The 6,312-nt window shown below is 51.2% G+C and overlaps 1 pseudogene; it reads right to left on the bottom strand.

Moving 5' to 3' along the window:
• Positions 1 to 1,195: 1,195 nt before the first annotated feature.
• Positions 1,196 to 2,057, bottom strand: LOC134420459 (olfactory receptor 14J1-like; annotated as a pseudogene).
• Positions 2,058 to 6,312: the final 4,255 nt, after the last annotated feature.

The raw sequence follows: 6,312 nt of genomic DNA, 5'->3' as shown, positions 1-6,312 counted from the left end.
GATGATCCTGCTGCCCAAGGGACGTTCCCATGGTGCCAAGTTAGGAACTGCAATGGGAGTGGGGCCAGAGAGGAAAGGGCAAACAGGGATGGGCTGTTTGCAGGGCAGGGAAGAGGGGTGGGAAATAAGAAGAAATGTGTAGTAGGAAGCGTAAAGAAAGCAAAGAAATTTGTAGCAGGAAGAGTAAAGAAAGCAAAGAGTAAAGAAAGTAAAGGAAAGTGAAGCCAAGGAAATGCTCAGGGCAGTTTGGGGGTGGCTGCCAGGCAGCCCTGGCTCTGAGCAACAGCGTCTGCAGTGGGACAGGAAACTCCCAGCTGATGGGAACAAACTTTCTGGCTGACTGCAGATGCCACAACAAACCTGAGTGGTTTCCCTGGTGACCCCACAGCCCTTGCTGGCCCCAGGGGCTGATGGCATTTGTGCTGCCTCAGGTTCATGTCCCCACACCAACAGCATGGGTGTGCTCCCCCTGCTGTGTGCAATGCAAACAGGGGCTCCTCAGCCAGTGTTGCCGTGTCTGTGCCTGCAAGGATGGGGCACCTGTGTGAGCTGGGGGAGAGGCCAGGTCTGCAGAGGGGGGATGTTGTTGGCAGCTCCATGAGGATGCCCTGGGATGCTGCCCTGGGCTGTGCAGCGCACTGGGGATAGATCAGCCCCTGCTCTGCTGCTCCTTCCCATCTGCCCCAGGGCCCTTGCAGAGCCCCAGCCATGCTGTTTGCCCCCAGCCTGCCCACAGCCAGCCTGGGGCTGCTCACAGGACTTTTCTGTGCTGAGCATTGGCCTGGGCGTGTTCTTGAGAGAGCCTGGGCAAGGAGCCTGGAGCCCCCAGGGCCTGGGCTGAGGGGTCACTGCTGCCCCAGCAGTGCCCATGGCCTGTCCCTGCTGCAGCCCCGGCACTGCCACCCCCAGGGCTGTGCCCGGCCCCGAGAGCACTCAGGCCCTACAGTAACACCAGGGCCACCAGGGCAGTGGGGCAGGGCCACGGCAGCAGCACTGGCAACACCAAGTTGGCACAAACAATGACATCACTTTGTAGAAAATATTTAAAATTTTAAACAAGGACAAAGAACCTCCAAAATGAAAATAACAAGAAGTATTAAAGGTTACTTTTATTACAAGTGATTTGCAAATACTGGCCAGAGGTTTAATGTTCTAGAAACCATCCAGTCCTCAGTCTCCAAACTGCAGCCTTGAGCTCCTGGTTCCTCAGGCTGTAGATGAGGGGGTTCAGGGCTGGAGGCACCACTGAGTACAGAACTGACAGGGCCAGATCCAGGGATGGGGAGGAGATGGAGGGGGGCTTCAGGTAGGCAAACGTGCCAGTGCTATAGAAAAGAGAGACCACGGCCAGGTGAGGGAGGCAGGTGGAAAAGGCTTTGTGCCGTCCCTGCTCAGAGGGGATCCTCAGCACAGCCCTGAAGATCTGCATATAGGAGAAAACAATGAACACAAAACAACCAAATAAAAAACAGACACTAACTGCAATGAGCCCAAGTTCCCTGAGGTAGGATTTGGAGCAGGAGAGTTTGAGGATCTGAGGGATTTCACAGAAGAACTGGCCCAGGACATTGCCATGGCACAGGGGCAGGGAAAATGTATTGGCTGTGTGCAGCAAAGCATTGAGAAAGGCACTGGCCCAGGCAGCTGCTGCCATGTGGGCACAAGCTCTGCTGCCCAGGAGGGTCCCGTAGTGCAGGGGTTTGCAGATGGACACGTAGCGGTCGTAGCACATGATGGTCAGGAGACAAATCTCTGTTGCAAGAAAAAAAAATCAGAAAGACTTGGGCAGCACATCCTGTGTAGGAGATGTCCCTGGTGTCCCAGAGGGAATTGTGCATGGCTTTGGGGACAGTTGTGCAGATGGAGCCCAGGTCGCTGAGGGCCAGGTTGAGCAGGAAGAAGAACATGGGCGTGTGCAGGTGGTGGTCACAGGCTACGGCGCTGATGATGAGGCCGTTGCCCAGGAGGGCAGCCAGGGAGATGCTCAGCAAGAGGCAGAAGTGCAGGAGCTGCAGCTGCCACGTGTCTGCCAATGCCAGCAGGAGGAAGTGGCTGATGGAGCTGCTGTTGGACATTTGCTGCCGCTGGCCATGGGGACCTGTTCATGAAGAAAGGACAGCAAAGATTTAGAGGAGGTACCTGTCACCAAAATAAAAGCCATTTCCCATATACCCTCCTCTGGAATAGACACACACACTCTTTTTTTTTTTTCTTTGGTGTTCTGGGGTTCTTTTAAAAAGCTTCTCCCTTTCTCTGCTGCTGTTCTTGGATATCAGAAAGCCTCAGAATTTCCGCTGCCCCCAGGGAAACAGAGTGCATTCTGTGAGGCAAAGTGATGAATGTAAAGTGCGGGTAGATGGTCTCACATTCTGACCTGTTCAGAGTTTCTCTGCGCTTTAACCTTTCTCAGGTGGAGGGGGGCCACATTCCAATGATTCCCCTATAATGTCACCAGGTCCTGGTGAGAGCAGATGGATCCACCACAGCCCAGCTCCACATTTGAAGCCAAAACCTCATATTGCTCATTTTCCAACCCAGAAGCATTTTCAGTGTCAGAACACCTCTGCATCTCCTCTTAAATCTTATAACTCAGAGATGCTCTAGGACAGATTTGCACCCTGGATTGAAGCTCCCAGCTTGGACTGAAATCTCAGGGACACTCCCAAGTGTCCTTATGCTGACATTGGATGAAGGGAGATGCAGCTCCTTCCCTGGCTGCACTGACAGCATTGCCCAGAGCCGGGCAGTGGGGACAGCGTCACCCTGAGCCAGCTGTGCCCCCTGCCAGAGCCCCCAGGGCCAGTCAGCTGCTCCCAGCCCTGTGCTCTGCAGAGGGAACTGGGCCCGGGGCTGCAGAGCTGCTCCACGGCTCTGCTGCAGCTCTGCCTGCACAGGAAGGGCTGCACGCCTTGGAGCCCCAGCCCTGAGGACAGAGGCTTGGCTGGGGGCACAGGAGGGAGGGGGCTTGTTCAGAGGGAGGGGCTGCACTGGAGGGGATCCTGTGGGCATCTCTAAACTCTCCCTGCCACAGCATTGCTGGGTGTTGTTTTGTCTCCTTGCCTGATCTTCTCTCTGCTTCCTGGAGATTTCCCTCCTGCAGGTGTTTCCCTGTGCCTGATCACTCCTTGCCAGCACTCACAGACCACAAAACTCTGTGAACTTATTGATCACTCAAAGTAACAGTTCAGATGTCTCAGGAATTTGTCAAAATTCATAATCAACCTTTAATATTTATCTCTCCTCCCTGCCATTCTCCACGCGTAGGAAACTGAGGACAAAGTATTAGGAAATGTCCTTTTTTTTGCCAAAATCTTTATCTTGGAAATATTGTATGACTGATCAGAACCCCTCAGAATTTTAGACCTTCACGAGCATTTCACCTCCCCTGCACCAGAAATACCCAGAGTTGTACTCACAGAGTCTGTAGGCAGTAGGATGTTCCAGCTTTAGGAGTTCACTGCAGGTGCTGCAGCTGCATTGTGCTGCAGCCAGAGGTTCCTGTGCCAAGGGCTGGCAGTGATTCTGCCCCAGGCACTTCTCAGCACCTTCCCAGCCCTGACTGATTGAAGCTCTCTGTGCCTCTGTGCTGTGCCCAGAATGGCTGCAGGCAGTGTCCCAGCCCTGCTGGTCTGGCAGAAGAGCTGCTCATCAAGAGAAATGTGCTTTTGAAGCTCTTCTTGGTTACCAGGAGCTGCCTCTGTGCCAGGAGCCCAGCCCAGCTCAGCAGCACAGACACAGCACAACGGCCTTTAATGAGCCTCTGGGGCTTTGTGCTCAGGCTCTGACCATCAGTCCCTGAGAGGGAGCTGAAGAAACCTCTCCAGAACTCCAAGTCAGAATCCAACTCCAAAATTTCTTGGACTTTCAATGGGTCCCACTGAGAAACACGACTGAGAAAGTGTCCCCAGGCCCCAGGCAGAGCAGAGAACTGGAGGCAGTGATGACAGGTGGGGACGAAGAGAAGCCAAGTCTTGGTGCCTTGGAGCACAGCAGTGTCTGTGCCACCAAGGCCTGGGAAGAGACCCCTTGTCCTGAGGCCCTGGGGCCTCCTGGCACAGCCCCAGCCAGGCTGGGCACTGTCAGCCCCTTGTCCTGCCCTCAGCATCCACCCCTAGCCCACATCCCAGTGACCTCAAGGATCTGCTGGAAGGAGTCCCTGGGGAGCCTTGCTCAGCAATGGCCCTGGGGGCTCCTGAATGTTCCCAGGGACTGCAGGATTTTGAAAGGACTTTGGGTTTGGCTTTTGCCTTGAGTCTCTGAGATGTCTCTGCTATCCTGGCCTCCAATTATCTGCTGTACTTAGTCCCTGGAGAGGCTTTGTCAGTAACAACACTCAGTGGGACGCATTAATACTTCAAGGTACTTCAGTTATTTTAAGGTACTTGGTGTTTCCCTTTTGATACACACTGTGTGAGAGGTTTTACAATCATGGCCCCAATTATCTGGTTTAACAAGTCCCTTGAGAGCTTTGCACTGACACTCAGTAGGGCTCATTAGCACTTTGAGATACTCAAGGTTTTTAAGGTACTTTATGGATTTAAGGATACTTTTAGGGACTTTTAAGGAATTTCCTTCCAAAATTGAGTGTCTGAGAGGTTTTTGTGCCATCCTGTCCTCCAGTTCTCTCCTCCAAGGAGTCCATGAGGATCCAGGGTTGGGTATCTTCCCCCTTTTCTCTTGTACAACAAAGATGGAACTGAAAGAATTTTGTAAGACTTTCTAAAAGCATCCAAACAAACATGGGACAATTAACAACACAACAACAACCACTAAGAGAATTAATAGTCCTGTTTTAGCTAGACATCATCCAACCCTTTAGTCCTCAGGATTGGAAGAGTTTATTGAACCAATATTTTTTTTCCACTTGAAGCTTCTTCAATCCTTCCTTCAGTACCTGAATGCTCCTGTGGATTGACTCGCTCTGGATGGAGAGGTTCATGCAACACATGCCTTCAGAGTCTACACAGCCATGCCCCTGTGCCCAAAGTAAAAACTCTATCGCTGTTCTGCAAGGTGGCATGTCTGATGGACTCTATGTCTGAGAGCAGGCCACTCAGTGTGAGGGAGGTAGCATTGATTTGCTTACTTAACAGGCACCCAGGATGGTCTGATTGTCCTAAAGCTTTAGCTGCAGCCACCCAAGGCAGTCCACATTGGGGGTGCTACCATCTGATACCTGGATTAAAGCTTGCAAAGCCATCTCTTTGATATCATCCAATACTTCTCTCAGGACACCTGCTGCTTGATCATCTGGTAGGCTGTGTTGTCCTTCTCCAGCTGGATGATTGTTTGTCAATTCTGCCCTTGCCTCATTATTAGCATAGTCTGCTATTAATTGATTTAGTAAACACTTCCATCCCCCTTCCCAAAGGGTGTATTCTGTAGGTGACAACAACATGGTCATAATATATTTTAAATCATATGATGTTGAGACATGTGCTGTAAACATGGCCCTCATTAGTCCATTAAAACAAGGTAAGTCCTTCCTATGGTCTTTATTTGCCCTACACAGATCCTTGATTTCCCTGTAAACCAATGGCTGATACCTGGGATTCTGCCCCCTTCTTTCATAACATACCGGGGCAATGAGGAGTTTTGAGACTATTTGCCAGTCTCCTTCCTTTACTGCTTCTTTCTGGATCCTTTCCTGGGGATCTTCTGGGGTTGAGGGGCAAGGTGGCTCTGGGGAATCCAAACTGTTTTTTAAGGAGGAAGAATAACTTGGAGGAGAAACATTTGGATTAGAAATAGTGTGACAGTTGGGTTTAGTATCTGTGACCATGGGGTTATATTGTTGCTGGAGGGTGAGGCAAAAGGCACTGCCATTTTTTCAGGTGTTGAGGAGGAAGGGTCTTGATTTAGGATGGTATACCCCTGGGCTGGTGTCGCAGTCGAGGCGGTCACGACATAAAGCAGAGACCACAAGCAGTCTCAGTTAGTAACACTTGGCAACAGTTTATTAATGAAAATGGCTGATCTTTTATACACTTTTCAGTTGTTTACCCTTCCTCTACCTTAGCTATTGGCCACAATAATTCAATACCATGCCATTGGTGAAAAGTTACTCTGACTCCACCTAACTTTCTAAAAATGCTTCATCCAGCTGAAGAATGCTCTTACCTTCCTTCTCTCGATCTCCTTGGTTACGGCCTTGGAGAAAGCTCCTTATCAGCTTCTTCTTCTTCTTACTTCTCGCTCCTTTAGCTAACAGGCCCGCTGCTAGCCCCTTCCACAGGCTGGCATTCTGGAGGCATGGCCCAGGCTGAAGGTGGAATGATTGAGAGTGGGGGCGTGACCTGCAGTTCTGGGGGT

Source organism: Melospiza melodia, chromosome 7 (assembly GCF_035770615.1).
Source record: "Melospiza melodia melodia isolate bMelMel2 chromosome 7, bMelMel2.pri, whole genome shotgun sequence".
In the NCBI taxonomy this organism is placed as follows: domain Eukaryota; kingdom Metazoa; phylum Chordata; class Aves; order Passeriformes; family Passerellidae; genus Melospiza; species Melospiza melodia.
The sequence above is the reverse complement of the archived record's forward strand: the minus strand, read 5'-3'. Positions and strand labels throughout refer to the sequence as shown.